General features: G+C 47.8%; 1 long non-coding RNA gene across 1 annotated transcript; it reads right to left on the minus strand.

Moving 5' to 3' along the window:
• Positions 1-1,184: 1,184 nt before the first annotated feature.
• On the minus strand, positions 1,185-12,184 carry LOC139262308 (uncharacterized). Its single transcript, XR_011592944.1, has 3 exons — positions 12,094-12,184; positions 11,587-11,825; positions 1,185-1,302 (listed from the first exon to the last, which is right to left on the minus strand). It is a non-coding gene; the product is annotated as an uncharacterized lncRNA (long non-coding RNA).
• Positions 12,185-17,910: the final 5,726 nt, after the last annotated feature.

Below are 17,910 nucleotides of genomic sequence, written 5' to 3' on the forward strand. Positions count from 1 at the left end.
GTGAATCATTGTTCGATACCCTCTTGCTCCTGATGACGTGTTTCTCTAGAACGTCCTCATCCTGTAGCTTCTCTTCAATGCTATGTAGTGTCTAGCGATTTCTACTTCTAGCATTGAAAGTTGGTTAACTCTTCAGTTGGCATGCCTTCGCAAGGTGCCCAGTTGTCTTGCAGTGAAAACATTCTGCCTTCACATATAGACAGTTTTGAGCAATGTGTTGTCCCAGGCACTGATATGATTACTTCAATGCATTGTTACCGTGGCCAGTTGTTGAGGCCTTGGGCCTCCATTGCCTTTTACTTTGAACCAGCAGGTAATTCACTTAGGTTGTCTGGTGATTGGGAATGGGGCAACATTCTCAGGAGTATTTATCGGCCATGTCCATTGATATAGCTGTCTGACAAGCTAAATCAAAAGTCAAGTTAGGGGTTGTCAACAATTTTCTTCTGACTGCTTCATTTTTCAACCCACAAACAAAGCAGTCACGCAATGCTCGGTCCTGAAAATTTCTGAAATTACAGTTAATGAATAGCTTTTTCAAAGCTACAATGTACTTACTGATACCCTCGTCAGTTAATTGAGTTTGTGTTCCAGAATGGTAAATTTCAGATATTTCCAGGGTCTCAGGACTGTAGTGCTGTTCTACCTTTGTTAGACTCTCCGTCAGTGGCGTTCCCTTTGGCTTGATGAGAACAAGCACATTTTTCAGGGTTTCATACACCTCGGGGCCTGCTTCAATCAAGAAAGTGGCCCATTTCCTTTCTAAAATCACCCAGTTATGGTTTTCATCATCAGGGACTTCAACAACACTATTTGTGATGAAAAACATTTCTAGCCACTCCACATATGCTCCAAAAAATCTCTCGGTCACGATGGAACTCACTAAAGCGCCCTATTATTCTCATGGGCATGGCCATCTCAACTCTGGCAACATCAAAATTTTAGCCAAGTGTGCTTAAAATTTACCTTGGATTTTTAGTTGTTCTGCCAAACAAAGAACCTCTCAAAGTCTCTCTGTCGGTTGGCAGGATTATCCACCAACAAAAATATTAGCTAGGGAATCCAAAGATCCTATCCTATGTCGCCAATATGTGATATCCTTACGACATCATTAAGAAGCACACCACAAAAGATGGCTCTTAACAGAAACTGTCATCATGTGATTTTGCCACATGACCCTTTATTAATACATCAGTAGTTGCAGTATATCAATAGTCCACTAGGTGGAGCTCTCAATAACAATTGGAACAAACAGTATTCCACATCAGAGACAGGAACAGAACCTCTTCAAGCCTGGCAATTCTGAAAAAGAATTGAAAAAAAGAGATTAGTCCGCGCATTGATCAGCATCAAGTACAATTATGATTCATGTTGCAGAGGCCACATGCAGCTGTAAAGATTTAAGAATCTATTTTAGTGTGATTCTCCCCCAACACCATTGCTATTGAAAATCCCGATAAGGCTTTAGTCATCAATTATACTTGGAAAAGATCTCACAAGGTTGAGATGAGTTCTGTGGCTCTAGGTTTCTCTGAATCCACACAATATTTCAACTTACATCATAGCCTGAACTAACATAACCCATTTTGGACTGAGTTGAAGTATTTCTTTAACAAAAGTTTTATTTTTAACATGCCCCACGTTATTTATCATTCCTTGGCCCAGAGGACAAGCAAGTATCTATCTCATACAATTGTACTTATGCCACTCTATGTCCAACTGCTATGAGAGGCATCAGATAGGTCCAGTGTAAATTGACTGCCAATTTTCCCTCATTGCACATGGGATGGAACAAAAGGTGTAAGCTGCACTTTGTTCTGCGGGGCCGGTTTCTTTCAATGTGTGGTCCTTTTAAATTTCTGCGCCTGCGCGGTACTTACAATGTAAAAGCTGATGAGCAGCTGCGCAGGACCTTTCAGATTATTGTGTGGCACACGCACCTTAGCAAAAATATTGATGACAAGCATATTCTCTGAATAACGTTGAACTAGCTAAAGATGAAGTTGAAACATATCTAGGCACTGGATTTTCAGCTCTTCTGTTTTCAGGGCAATAATAGTGGCAGGGCGGGTAAGTTAGCGGCCAGGAATAGTTTGCGTTTTAGTATTTAAGTTTGGGCATCTGGGCCCTACGTCAAAGGGCACAGCGTAAAGGAAGGTGTTGTACACTTCTCTTGGCGCAAGGAAGGGAAACTCCCAAGCTAAAGAGTGGGGTTGTGAGTGCTCCGAGAGAGGCCTGGGGGAGAAGGAAACCTAAAAAAACTCCACAAAAAACATTCCTAAAACATTACCCATGCCATCACAACACAAATCGCACAAAAAATGTAAACAAAAAACTTTTGCAGTACTCTCCCTTCCTCTTTGCCACCAGTATGGCTGGACCATTCTGATTTCCCAGGCGGTCATTACGGGCGCACTTCCAGGCGGGCGGGTTGGCCAGAAGCTCAAACTCGCGCTGGTGTCACAACCAGGGGCGTTGCATGCCCGGCGCTGTTCTTCCCGATGGTGTTGCTCAACGACGCCACAAAACCCGACCGGAGGATCGCAGTGGGACACTGGTGACCTCACTGCCGCCTTTCATGCCGCTCCAGGGCGAAACCCGAAGCTCAAAGGACCGGAAAATCCAGCTCTATGGATCTTAGTAGACTTAATGCTCAATATTTATAACCAATGCAGAGCAACTATCAACAAAGCCAATATAATGTTGAATGAGTAGAATTAAAGTCAAAGTAAATCATAATCAAATTGTATAGCGCTATGGTCAGACAGCACAATGTGCCCACTTCTGGTTATTAAAATACATGGGAAATATTCAACAAATACAGAGAAGAGCCACGAAGATGATCTTTTGTGTCAGAGGTCTGAGTTGTGATGAAAGACTGGAAAGACTTGTGCTTTTCAGCATGGAAATGAGGTATATAAAACAATTAAAGTAATGGAATGGGTTAATCCAGGATACTGCTTTAAATTACATTATGGGAATAGTGAATAAGACAGGAACACAGCGTCAAACTAGTAAAAGGTAATTTTAGGACTGTTATCAGGAAGTTCCTCATGCAGAAAGTGATTAACACTTGGAATGGACTTCCAGATAAAGTGGTTGTTATGTAGTTAACCCTTTGTAACCCACATGACACCTGATCACCAGAGGGCCCACTTGTTGGAGTCCCAAGGGATCCCAGCATCCCTTGGGTGCACAGTATATAAGCAGGCACCCACGAGGTACCTGCACTCTAGAATCTTATTAAAGGAGCTAAGATCACACTTGCTCATTACACACAGTACTCAGTTTCACTCTTTACTATGAGTGTATCAATTGGCGATGAGGTAACGAACAACTGCATGAAAATGCAAAGAACAGTTGGTATCCTGGAGAAGTTCTCAGAAGGGGACGATTGGGAGGTCTTCGTGGAGAGACTCGACCAATACTTCATGGCCAACGAGCTGGAAGGGGTCGAGAACGCCACCAAACGAAGGGCGATGCTCCTAACTGTCTGTGGGGCAACAACCTATGGCCTCATGAAGAATCTCCTGGCCCCGGCAAAACCAACAGAGAAATCCTACGAAGAATTGTGTCTGCTGATCCGGAAGCACCTAAATCCTAAGGAAAGCGTTTTGATGGCAAGATATCGGTTCTACACGTGTCAACGATCGGAGGGCCAGGAAGTGGCGAGCTACTTCGCCGAACTAAGGCGCCTCGCAGGACATTGTGAGTTTGAGGGATTCCTTGAATAAATGCTCAGAGACATTTTTGTACTGGGCATCGGACATGAGACAATCCTTCGCAAACTGTTGACTGTAGAAACTCCGAATCTAAGTAAAGCCATAATGATAGCCCAGGCATTTATGTCCACCAGCGACAACACCAAACAGATTTTGCAGAATAAAGAAGTTTCGGCCAGTACTGTGCATAAAGTAACGTCGGTCTCGAGCAGAAATCTACAGTGCAGAGCGTACACGCCGGCTGCTGCGGCCCGACCTCAGATAACCTAGAGTCTGACATCAATCGTTAATGTGAGGCAGTTAACACCTTGTTGGTGTTGTGGAGGTGATCATCGGCCCCATCAATGCTGCTTTAAGCACTATGTGTGCAATGGTTGCAGAACAATAGGACACCTCCAAAGAATGTGCAGGTGAGCTACAAACCCTGCAAACCACCACATTGCAGAGGAAGATCGATCTACAGTGAATCAGGCTGAATTGGAGACTCGTACTGAGGAGGCAGAAGTGTACGGGGTACACACGTTCATGACGAAATGTCCACCAATAATGTTGAAAGTTGAACTGAACAGTATTCCAGTATCTATAGAGCAGGACACAGGGGCAAGTCAGTCCATAATGAGTAAAAAGGCCTTCGACAGCCTGTGGGGCAAAAAGGCACACAGGCCCAAGCTCAGCCCCATTCACACCAAACTAAGGACTTACACCAATGAACTGATCCCTGTAATTGGCAGTGCAGAAGTCAAAGTCTCCTATGACGGAACAGTACACGAACTCCCGCTGTGGATTGTACCAGGGGATGACCCCACGTTGTTTGGCAGAAGCTGGCTGGGAAAAATCCACTTGAACTGAGACGACATCCGAGCGCTTTCGTCTGTCGATGATGCCTCATGTACCCAAGTTCTGAGCAAGTTCCCATCGTTGTTCGAGCCAGGCATTGGAAGCTTCTCGGGGGTGTAAGTGCAGATCCATTTGGTTCCCGGTACGCGACCCATCCACCACAAGGCTCGGGTGGTACCATACATGCGTGAGAAAGTGGAAATTGAGCTGGACAGGCTGCAACGTGAAGGCATCATCGCGCCGGTGGAATTCAATGACTGGGCCAGTCCGATTGTCCTGCTACTTAAGGAGGGTGGCACGGTTAGAATTTGCGGGGACTATAAAGTAACGATTAACCATTTTTCACTGCAGGACCAGTACCCGCTATCCAAGGCAGACGACCTATTTGCGACCTGGCTGGAGGGAAGACATTCACTAAGCTGGACCTGACCTCGGCCTACATGACGCAGGAGCTGGAGGAGTCTTCGAAAGGCCTCACCTGCATCAACACGCACAAGGGTCTGTTTATCTACAACCGGTGCCTGTTCAGGATTGGGTCGGCCATGGTGATTTTCCAGCGGAACGTGGAGAGTCTGCTAAAGTCGGTTCCTTGCACAGTGGTCTTCCAGGACGACATATTGGTTACAGGTCGGGACACCATTGAGCACTTGAAGAATCTGGATGAGGTTCTTAGTCGGTTGGATCACGTGGGGCTCAGGTTGAAACGCTCGAAGTGTGTTTTCCTGGCACAGGACGTCGAGTTCTTAGGAAGGAGAATCGCAGCAGACGGCATCAGACCCATCGATGCCAAGACGGAGGTTATCAAGAACGCGCCGCGACCACAGAACGTGACGGAGCTGCGGTCGTTCCTGGGACTCCTCAACTATTTCGGTAATTTCCTACCTGGGTTAAGCACCCTGCTAGACCCCCTACATGCGCTACTGCGCAAGGGAGATGACTGGGTATGGGGGAATTCACAAGAGGCTGCCTTTAAGAAAGCCAGAAATCTGTTGTGTTCTAACAAACTGCTTGTCTTGTATTACCCTTGTAAAAGATTAGTGCTAGCTTGTGATGCGTCGGCATACGGGGTCGGGTGTGTGTTACAACAGGCTAATGAATCGGATATTTTGCAACCAGTCGCTTATGCATCCAGGAGTTTGTCCAAGGCTGAAAGGGCCTACAGTATGATTGAAAAAGAGGCTCTGGCGTGCATTTACTGGGTAAAAGAAATGCACCAGTACTAATTTGGCCTCAAGTTTGAGCTTGAAACTGACCACAAGCCGCTCATATCGCTGTTCTTTGAGAGCAAAGGGATTAATGCCAATGCCTCTGCCCGCATCCAAAGATGGGCGCTCACACTGTCGGCATACAACTATGTAATCCACCACAGACCGGGCACAGAGAACTGCGCAGATGCTCTCAGTCAGCTGCCTTAGTCCACCACCGGGGTGGAAATAGCATAGCCAGCGGACTTGCTCATGGTCATGGAGGCATTTGGGAACGAGAAGTCCTCCATTACGGCCTGCCAGATCAGGGCCTGGACCAGCCAGGATCCTTTACTGTCCTTGGTAAAAAAAACTGTGTCCTCCATGGGAGCTGGTCCAGTGTCCCAGTGGAGATGCAGGAGGCGATTAAGCAGTTCCACAGACGCAAAGATGAGTTGTCCCTGCAGGCGGACTGTCTATTGTGGGGCAATCGTGTGGTCTTACCCAAGAAAGGCAGAGGCACATTCATATGTGAACTGCACAGCACCCACCCAGGCATTGTAATGATGAAAGCCATAGCCAGATCCCATGTGTGGTGGCCCGGAATCGACTTAGATTTAGGGTCATGCATGCGCCAGTGCAACACTTGCTCTCAACTGAGCAATGCACCCAGAGAGGCACCGCTAAGGTCATGGCCCTCCAAACCGTGGTTGAGGATCCATGTAGACTATGTGGGCCCATTTCTAGGCAAAATATATTTGGTTGTCGTGGACACTTACTCGAAATGGATTGAATGTGCAATAATGTCTGTAAGTACGTCCATTATTGAAAGCCTACGAGCCATGTTTGCTACGCACGGCTTGCCTGATGACCTAGTCAGCGACAATGGGCCGTGCTTCACCCAGTGCTGAATTCAAGGAATTCATGACCCGCAACAGGATCAAACACATCACATCTGCCCCATTCAAGCCCGCATCCAGCGGCCAGGCAGAACGGGCAGTTCAGACCATCAAGCGAAGCTTGAAACGTGTGTCGAAAAGCTCCCTGCAGACCCGGTTGTCCCGAATGCTGCTCAGCTACCGCACCAGACCCCACTCACTCACCGGGGTCCCCCAGCCGAGCTGCTCATGAAAAGGGCACTTAAAACAAGGCTCTCTCTTGTCCACCTTGATCACCATGATCACGTGGAGGGCAAGCGGCATGAACAAAGTGTGTACCATGACCCCGCAAATTTGTCACGCGATATTGAGATCAATGATCCTGTATTTGTGCTCAGTTATGAACATGGTCCCAAATGGCTCGCTAGCACGGTCGCAGCCAAAGAGGGGAGTGGGTGTTTTAGGTCAAACTGACCAATGGACAAACGCAAGAAAACATTTGGACCAAATCAAATTGCGGTTCACCAACGGCTACAAACAACCCGAAGAGGACACCACCAACTTTGACCCTCCAACACACACACAAGTGGCAATTGACATCACAGTTGACCACGAAACTGAACTCATCATCCCCAGCAGCCCTGCAAGGCCAGCTGCCCAACAGCCCAGTGAAGAACTGACCAACCCACCCACACCAGCATTTGTACTGAGACGATCAACAAGGGAGCGTAAAGCCCCAGATCGTCTCACCTTGTAAATAAGTGTACTGTTGACTTCCATGGGGAGTGATGTTATGTATTTAATCCTTTGTAACCCGCATGACACCTGACCACCAGAGGGCTCACTTGTTGGAGTCCCAATGGATTCCAGCATCCCTTGGGTGCACAGTATATAAGCAGGCCACCCACAAAGTACCTGCACTCTGGAATCTTATTAAAGGAGCTAAGGTCACATTTGCTCATTGTACACAGTACTCAGTTTCACCCTTTATTATGAGTGTATTAGTGGTGAAAGTGATTACCCAGGAATCATTCAAGAAATAATTATATGCAGCAATACGAGAACTGTAGGGTCTGTCTGAATCGGTGAATTAAGATGGGCTAAATGGCTTTCTACATTATAAGTATTGTCTGATCTTGAGAAGTAATTGACTTTTCTGCCCTAATGATCCTCTCATGGCCGGCCTCGAAGTGATCTTCCCACCCCTCCGTCCCCCGGTCCTGTGATGTTCCCGATCTTCTCCCCACCGCCCAGTCCACAACCTCCCCGATCTCCTCCCCCCCTCCCCACCAATCCTCTGGGGGCTCCCAACCGATCCCTACCTCACTCCTCTGTGCAGCCTTGTGTCACAGGCCTATCCGCCCACAGCCAACCAGCCTCTCCATCTAGCTGGCTGGGGGCGCGAAACCGAAGCTTTGCATGCAAATCAGGCCTCCCAGGTTTCCCGACAGCTCAGAACTACCCCTCACTCCCTGCCCCCAACCTACCTTCCTCTTTAAAATCCAGACCAAGGAGTTCGTAATTTAAAATCATAGAATCATAGAATAGTACAACACAGAAGGAGGCCATTCGGCCCATCGAGTATGCGCCAGCTCTTTCAAATTATTCCCATTCTCCTGCTCTTTCCCCCGATCCCTGTCTTTTTTTCTCCTTCAAGTATTTTACCAATTCCCTTTTGAAAGCTACTGCTGAATCTGTATCCACCACTCTATCGGTTAGTGCATTCCAAATTCATATCACTTATTGTGCAATAAAGTTTATCCTCATGTCGCCTCTTTGCCAATAACCTTAGATCTGTGCCTGCTGGTTCTCGACTCTTTAGCCATTGGAAACAATTTCTCTTTATTTACTCGATCTAAATTCTTCATGATTTTAAACATCACTATCAAATCTCCTTTTTTTCTCACATCTTTCCACATAACTGTAAGCCCTCATCTTTGGAACTATTCTAGTAAATCTCTTCTGTACCCTCTCCAAAGCCTTCATGTCCTTGCTAAAGTGTGGTGCCCAAAATTGGGCACAATACTTCAGCTGGGGCCGGCCTAGTGTTTTATATAGGTTTAGCATAAATCCTAGCTTTTATACTCTATGCCTCTATTTATAAAGCCCAGGATCCCATATTCTTTATTAACTGCTTTGTTAACCTGTCCTGCCACCTTCAAAGATTTGTGCACAAACACCCCAGGTTTCTCTGTTCTTACACTCCCTTTAAAATTTTACCATTTAGCTTGTAGTGTCTATCCTCATTCTTCTGACCAAAATGTATAACCTCACACATTTCTGCACAGAATATCATCTGCTAAGTGTCCACACATTCCACCACCCTGTCTATGTCCTCTTGAAGTCTATTACTATCTTCCTCACTGTTTACTACAAGTTTCATGTCAGCGACAAATTTAAAAATTGTGCCCTGTACCTCAAGTCCAAAATCATCAGTAAAAGAGTAAAGAGGGGTTTGGAGAAAATTATTTATGTGGAATTGTTAGAGTATGAAATGTTTTGGCACATGAATTCATTGAGGCAGAGATCATTGTAAACTATCACACAGTTTGTATTGGCACTGTAATCCTAAACTGTCCTATTGCAGTTTATTTTAAGTTATATCTACTGGAAAACCACTGAAAAAGTCAGGGAGAATCAAAATTGAAGCATGTCCATATATAGGTTAAACTGACTACAGTGTCACTGATTGGCTGAGGGTGGATGGTTTCATGGTTATGTGGCATGGCGCTGGGGGTATATAAAAACTGCCATAAGGGGGAAGGTCAGAACAATTGCAAGAAACAGGCAGTTTCAATATGCTAGACTTTTGGCACATCATCGCCCATTTATCGTCCATTTAGCGCCCATATAAGTGCTGAGATGCAGGCTATTGCCCATATTTGATGAAAAATAGAAATTAACGTCGATTATAGCCCATTTATTGCCGGCCCAACTTTCGGCATACATGAATGAGCTGCATCGCCTGGCCTATTTTTTAAAAACATACGACGTCATCCTCATGCAAGGCCGAGAATAGTGCTGAAAATGGAAACATGCGCCCGATTATGGCCCAGATTATCGCTGACCGCTATTTCGGCATTTCGCCCTGAATTCGCCTAAATGATCGCTGGCCGAAAAAGACGCTGAAAAAAAGCTGCAATTGCCTTAACTTAACTCGGCACTACTCGTCACTACGGATGCTATTTTCTAACTCGGAGGATCTGTAATAAAAGGCTGCCTCAAGTGCTTGTGAGGAGAATCAATTTGTGAGTGATTTTAAGGGCCTTTTTGACTCTTGCTAATGATCTAATCACTTGTAATTGTTGAGGTATTAAAGGTATTTATAGCGATTTATAGTGATGGGGCCTGCAATTTCTCAAACAGTATTGATCATTAATCACATGCTGCAGAATAGAGATGAGAGAAGGTACATTGAAGAGGATTATGTGCCCAATCAAAGAGATGGCAGACTGCTGCGGTGGAGGAGAAGTTATACCCAACGCATTTACAGGGATAAGCGATCATACCTGGACTTGTCCAATAACACGTGCATTAGGAGGCTGCGCTTCCAAAAGGAGGTCATCAGTGAGATATGCCAGCTAATTAAGGGAGATCTGCAGCCTACCAGCACCATCAGGACCGCACTGTACGTTGAGGTTAAGGTTACTGCGGCACTTTACTTCTACGCATCGGGCTCCTTTCAGGCCTCAGCTGGCAACATTTGTGGTATCTCTCAGCACGCCACACATTGCTGCATTCGACAGATGACTGAAGCCCTTTACGCATGCAGGATGGACTTTATAAGCTTCCCTATGTTCCCTATGACCAGGGAGGCACAGACTGAGCGGGCTTTGGGTTTTCCGCGAATAGCAAACTTCCCCAAGGTGCAGGGAGCAATAGACTGTATGCACATCGCCCTTTACAGGATGCAGAGGTGTTTCGGAAGCGAAAGGGTTCATTGTGGTGTGCTGCATGTTGCATAACCTAGCTATGAGGAGAGGACAACAATTGCCAGATGGGACCGCCGGCCCACCTCAGGAGAGAGGGGAGGCGGAAGAGGAGGACGAGGAGGAGGAGGAGGACCTCGGGGAGAACAATCAGCCTGACACTGAACCCATGCCCCCATGCCCGCCCCCCTCTCCCCACCCCTCTATACTGAAAAAGCCCCATGGTAGTTACGCAACTGCAAAACTCTTGCGTCAGCAGCTCATAAATGAACGCTTTGCGTGAACTTACATTGGTGACAGTTACAGTTGCATTATGTTTCATCCTTGCCTGGCCTGGCCTGGCCATGGCCATTGTTTCCAACCATTGTATTGATGTTTTACCTTACGTTATTAGAAGACACTTCAGGTTTAATAATTGAAGATGCATGTGAACATTTTTTGAACAAACATATATAACACTGCCCCCCACCAACCCCCACAGTCAACAACATTTGTAACACAACAATATAACACCCTCCCACTATCTCAAACAATGTACATTCAACAAAAATGTATTTTTAACAACAATATACAGCAGCCTCCCTCCCTACCTGCGGCCACACCTCCCTCCTGCACCTTGACCCCTTGTATTAACTCCCCATTTCCCAGCAACTCCCCGAGTAGTGGGACCAAGATGTCTTGCATCAGGGCACCGCAAGGGCTGGAGGAGAAGACCTTTCCAAAGAAACGTCTCCCGAGTCAGAAGGAAGTTCTTCCTCCTGTCTCGCATCTGTCGTGGTGCTTTGTGGGACGGCACCTTGGGGTGCAGTGCCGTCTCCCGAAACTATCGCAAGCTGCAAGGCATCGACAGAGCCAGTCGTTCACCCCATTGCCACAACTATCCGATCCATGCCTTCTGTTATTCGTGCAGACATTGTGGCAATGTTTCCGGCCAACCCACCAAACGCCTGGAGGAGCTCTCAACCTATGTCGACACTCACCATTGACAGCGAGACCATATCCTCATTTGGATCTGCCCGTCGCAGCGCGTACCTACCTCGCTGACTCAACCTCCGTGGGGTCGGCATGGGCACTGGATGCCTTGGAGTGGCCTGCTGTAAGCCGCTTGGCCCCGCTACTTCATCTGTAGATGAAGACATAGCCGCAGGTATCACGATGAAAGCTGGTCATCTTCCTCCTCCTCGGTTTCTTCTTCCGCACACGTGGTGATGACCATCTGCAGCGCCAAAGGGATTGTTGCAAGGGCCTCTCTTTGCACCTCGGGAGTCTGGGTAGCTGCAAAACATAATTGAGGTTATTAGAAGAGAAGGGTAGACATGAGAATGCTTGCGCTGTGCTGGCACATGTACAAGGAGCAACATTACTGCAATAAATGTGAACGAGAGACATTACATATGATTAACCTGAGAGTACAGAAGCTGCATGCATAACATTGCATCATTTATATATTATAATGAAATGCCATTAAATTACTTTAAACTACCACTGGTTTACTACTGCTTTACACATTACTCATGTGGCGCAACAATGAGATCTGCACTACCATGGGTAGCAGAACGGTTGTGGGTTCCCACTAGTGCTGCAGCACGTTCCTCCAAATCGGTGAGCGGGTGCAGCTCAGCAGGGCCTCCTCCGGTCCGCCTGATTCTTAGATATCTTCCTCTGCAAACATGACAAGAGCATGGCATAAGCTAATTGACTAGATACCATTACGGAAATACAACAGATATTGTAATCCACAATTAGTCACCCCACATTCTATTCATCCATAACTTTAATGTTATATGCTAATACGGTTTGTATCCACAATGGATGCATGATTATAACATCGACGTTCAGAGAAAATATTTTATAAGATCGTGTTTAGGAACTAATGCTTCACACCAAACATTTTGCGTACAATCTCCAGGAAAGGCCCCATCCACGGGCCGTGCCATTCGGCGCCTGAGGGGAGGTACCCGGTTTATAGGAATCAATGGAGGTCCCTGGGGGGGTGGTGGGGGAGGTACCAGGACCACTGGTGAGCTCGGTAATGACAGGAGTGTAATGGAAGGGGCCATCATGTCCATGGGCTGTGCTCGGAGACCTCTGTGTGGCCAGAGCTAATGTCCTAAAGTGTCCCAGGGCAGACAGTGAACCAAGGCAGCTCTCCCCCAGTCCAGGCTGTGTCACGGTGTGAGTGACAGCAGCCGGAGAGACTCACACAGTCTGGGCAAAGCTGACCAAACCCCTCAGTGCTCAGTTGTGCCCCATCCACCAACCTAACCAAAAAGGAGAGGTTGCCCAAGTTAAAGATTTGCTCACAGCACACAAAAATTCTCCTTCTAGACTAACGTGGTACAAATGATGAATGTTTGTGGTCTGTCTGTTTCGAGTCAATCCTTTAAATAATAATAATACTGTTGATTAAATGTAAGGCGTCTGAGCAAAATTAGAGTTAAAGGGCGCAGGTTCCAACCCCAGTACAAATCTTAGCAGGGAAGTTACCCAAGATTACCCAGCTTAATTACAATTGGCACATTTACATTCCAATTGATTGAGTGGATCATTACAATTTAAAATGTAATAATTTAATACTTACTCTTGCCGAAGCAACCAGGCTGTTCCACCTCTTGCGGCACTGATCTGCCTCACGTCTATCGTGGGCCACTGAAGATACAATGGAGGCGATATCGCCCCATATTTTTTGATAGGTGCAGGGCGGAGGTTTTCCACGCACACCCCGGATTAATTTTCCCCACTGATTTTCAACCTCATTTATGAAGGCCTCATTTGTTTTGTCTGAAAAACTTTCGCCCTCTTTCTGCCTGACAGCTCCTCCTCATGGACACTTCTATCGTTGGACATATTTTTATATAAACAGCTCCAAGATTTGAGAACAAACAGACAATACTCAAATTACAACTATCAACTCCGATGATTGCTATTGTTTCTCTCTCCTTCTCTCTCGTTTGAAGAGTTGAGCACACTGGTAAGAGACCACCTGAAGCCAACGAGCAACCTACACATGGCCAGACACAGGTTCTACAACTACAGACACTGTGTGGGCCAGAGCATACCCGACTTCGTGGCGGAACGTCGGAGGTTAGCTAGCTTATGTGAGTTCTCCGATGAACTAAGGAGAGAAGTACTGAGAGACTTTTTTATTGAAGAAATAGGCCACGCAGGCATATTCCGAAAACTCATAGAAACCAAGAACTTGACCCTAGAGGCAGCAGCACTGGTTGCACAGACATTCTTGGCAGGAGAAGAAGAAACGAGGTTGATCTACACTGCGGGTACGACAACTAACGAAACATCGGAACAAGGGGTTCACAGTGTGAAACAAGCCGCTACCCCCACACACAGACAAAGGCAGGAGAGCAGGCCCTCAACAGCAGGCAGTGGTGCCAGAAGCCATCAAGGGCCACATAAATGGCCGTTCACACCTCATCAACCCACAATGCGAGCAATCAACTACAAACTGAGAGAAGCTCAAGAGAGAACAGCCAGACGCAACTCATCTTTTGGAAACAATGGAAGAGGTCTGTGCTGGAGATGTGGGGGAAGGCACTCATCAAGGGGGTGTCGATTTCAGCATGCTGTTTGCAGAAACTGCGACTATACAGGGCATCTGGCCTGCATGTGCAGAAAAACGGCAGCTCGGCTGGTATACGAATCGGAAGGGTCAGAAAGCGGACCAGAAGACGGTGGGGACAAGACCCGGGACACCGAGGTACAGCGGGTCAACACGATCAATGGCCACTGCTCTTACAACAAGACGCCTCCAATAATGATGAGGGTCCTACTCAACGGGATAGCCGTCGACATGGAGCTGGATACGGGAGCGAGTCAATCTCTCATGAGCGTTCAACAATTTGAATAGCTGTGGCCGCACAAAAGAGACAGACCAAAGCTCACAAGGGTCGACACCAAACTAAGGACCTATACCAAAGAAATCGTCCCAGTCCTTGGCAGCGCCATGCTCTCAGTCACACACAAAGGGACAGTGAACCGACTTCCCTTGTGGATTGTCCCCGGAGATCTCCCAGCATTGCTGGGGAGAAGCTGGCTGGCAAAATTAAACTGGAAATGGGATGATGTTCACGCCATGTCGTCAGAGGAACGGACCTCCTGCTCAACAGTTCTAAGTCGATTTGAACATCTCTTTCAGCCAGGTGTGGGCACCTTCAAAGGGGCCAAAGTCAAAATCTACATCACACAGGATGCTAGACCAGTCCATCACAAGGCCAGAGCTGTGCCCTATGTGATGAGGGAAAAGATTGAACATGAACTGGACAGGCTTCTGTGGGAAGGCATTATCTCACCCGTGGAATTTAGCGACTGGGCAAGTCCCATCGTCCCAGTCATGAAGCCTGATGGATCCGTACGAATCTGTGGGGACTACAAATCTACCATAAACAGAGTCTCCCTACAGGACCAACACCCGCTGCCCAGAGCAGAGGACCTATTTGCCACATTGGTTGGAGGAAAACTTTTCTCAAAACTAGATCTCACATCTGCGTATATGACGCAAGAATTGACCGACGAGTCTAAGCTACTCACCACCATCAACACACATCGAGGCCTTTTCATGTACAATCGATGCCCATTCGGCATCAGGTCGGCAGCTGCCATATTCCAGCGCAACATGGAGAGTCTGCTCAAGTCCTTCCCGGGAACGGTTGTATTTCAAGACGACATACTTATCACGGGCAGGGACACCGACTCCCATCTCCGCAATTTGGAGGAAGTACTAAAGCGGTTGGATCGGGTAGGCCTACGAGTCAAGAAATCCAAGTGCCTGTTTCTCGCACCCAAGGTTGAATTTTTGGGCAGAAGGATTGTCGCTGATGGAATCCACCCAACAGAGTCCAAAACAGCAGCAATTCGCCTGGCACCCAGGCCCCGGAATGTCTCAGAACTGCGCGCCTTTCTCGGGCTGCTCAATTACTTTGGGAACTTTATGCAGAACTTAAGCACGCTGCTGGAGCCTCTCCACATGCTACTCAGAAAGGGATGCGATTGGTTTTGGAGGGACGCACAGGAACGCGCCTTCAACAAGGCACACAACCTTCTGTGTACCAACAGTGTCTTGGCTTTCTTTGATCCAGGTAAAAAGCTAGTTCTTACATGTGATGCATCAGCGTACAAGGTCGGGTGCGTTTTACAACAAGTCAATCGTGCGGGTAAATTACAACCCATAGCTTATGCATCCAGGTCACTTTCGCGGGCAGAGCGCGGGTAAGGAATGGTGGAGAAGGAGGCGCTCGCGTGCGTGTACGGTGTCAAAAAGATGCACCAATACGTTTTCAGGGCCAAGTTCGCGTTAGAAACTGACCACAAGCCCCTCACGTCCCTACTATCCGAGAGCAAGGCAATAAACGCCAACGCCTCGGCGCGCATTCAACGGTGGGCACTCATGCTGGCCTCTTACAATTACACCATAAGGCACAGACCAGGCACAGACAACTGTGCCGACACACTTAGCAGGCTACTCCTGGCGACCACGGAAGGGTCTGACGAACAGGACTGTGAGATAGTCATGGCAATCAATGCCTTTGAGTCCACAGGTTCGCCCATGATGGCTCACCAAATCAGAGCTTGGACGACCAGCGACCCCACGTTATCCCTAGTAAAAAGATGTGTCTTAACTGGTGACTGGGCAGAGGCTCGCGATGCCTGCCCCGAGGAGATCAAACCTTTCGATAGGCGCATGAATGAGCTTTCACTTCAAGCTGACTGCCTGATGTAGGGCAGCTGAGTAGTTATGCCTCTGCGAGGCAGGGAAGCATTTGTCCGGGAGCTCCATCGCGAGCACCCGGGGATCATTCTCATGAAGGCCATAGCCAGATCCCACGTTTGGCGGCCTGGCATTGACGCGGACTTGGAGCTCTGCGTCCGATGGTGCACCATTTGTGCCCAACTCAGCAATGCCCCAGGGAGGCCCCCCTGAGCCCCTGGCCTTGGCCCACCAAACCGTGGTCGCGGGTGCATGTAGACTAAGTGGGCCCATTCATGGGCAAAATATTTCTCGTAGTTGTAGATGCATTTTCAAAGTGGATCGAATGCACCATTTTAAACTCGAGCACCACCTCCACCACTGTGGAGAGCCTTGGAACCATATTCACAATGCACGGCATTCCTGACATATTGGTCAGTGATAATGGTCCGTGCTTCACCAGCGCAGAATTCCAAGATTTCATGAGTGACCACAGTATAAATCATGTTAGGACGGCACCGTACAAGCCGGCCTCCAACGGCCAGGTGGAGTGAGCAGTGCAGATCATTAAACAAGGCATGCTCAAAATCCAAGGTCCCACGCTGCAGGGCCGTCTGTCGCAACTGCTGCTGGCATACAGATCTCGTTCGCATTCATTGACTGGAGTTCCCCCCGCGCAACTATTGATGAAATGGACCTTAAAGACAAGACTCTCATTAATCCTCCCAGACATGCATGAAATCGTTGGGGCAAAGCGCCGTAAGCTAACTCAGTACCATGACCGAAATACGAGGGGGAGGTGGAATGAGATAGGGAACAGAGCATTGATGCCGTTCTCAGTGGTGAGTCAGGGAGGCGGAGCGGGACGTCGGAGAGAACTACAAAAGGCCCATCAGTCGGAGGGAGCAGCGTGGTGAGTCGGGGAGGCAGAGCGGGACATCGGAGAGGCTAGCTGGTGCAAAAAAGTAGAAAGAAATTGAAGGGTGACATCAAAGCCAAGGGGTAAGTGATTAGCTGTTGATTGGTGAGTAGTTTTTCTTCTTTTTCTTTTGCTTTATCAGTAGGTAATCTTTATCATTGTTGTTGCCAAATTAAGTTAATCTAGGGGTTAAGTCATGGCAGGAGAGCTCGGACACGTGTCATGCACCTCCTGTGCTATGTGGGAAGTCAGGGACACTCCCAGTGTCCCTTACGACTACATGTGCAGGAAGTGTATCCGGCTGCAGCTCCCGACAGACCGCATTGCGGCACTGGAGCTGTGGGTGGATTTACTCTGGAGCATCCGCGATGCTGATGATGTCATGAAAAGCACGTTTAGTGAGTTGGCCACACCACAGGTAAAGGTTACGCAGCCAGATCGGGGCTGGGTGACCAACAGGAAGAGCAGTGGAAGGAAGGTAGTACAGGGGTCCCCTGCGGTCATCCCCCTGCAAAACAGAAACACCACTTTGGGTACTGTTGGGGGGGTGACTCATCAGGGGAGAGCAGCAGCAGCCAGGTTCATAGCACCGTGTGTGGCTCTGCTGCGCAAGAGGGCAGGAAAATGAATGGGAGAGCTATAGCAGTAGGGGATTCTATTGTAAGGGGAATAGATAGATGTTTCTGCGGTCACAATCGAGACTCCAGGAGGTTAATTGCCTCCCTGGTGCAAGGGTCAAG

This window comes from Pristiophorus japonicus, chromosome 4 (genome assembly GCF_044704955.1).
Source record: "Pristiophorus japonicus isolate sPriJap1 chromosome 4, sPriJap1.hap1, whole genome shotgun sequence".
Classification (NCBI taxonomy): Eukaryota; Metazoa; Chordata; class Chondrichthyes; family Pristiophoridae; genus Pristiophorus; species Pristiophorus japonicus.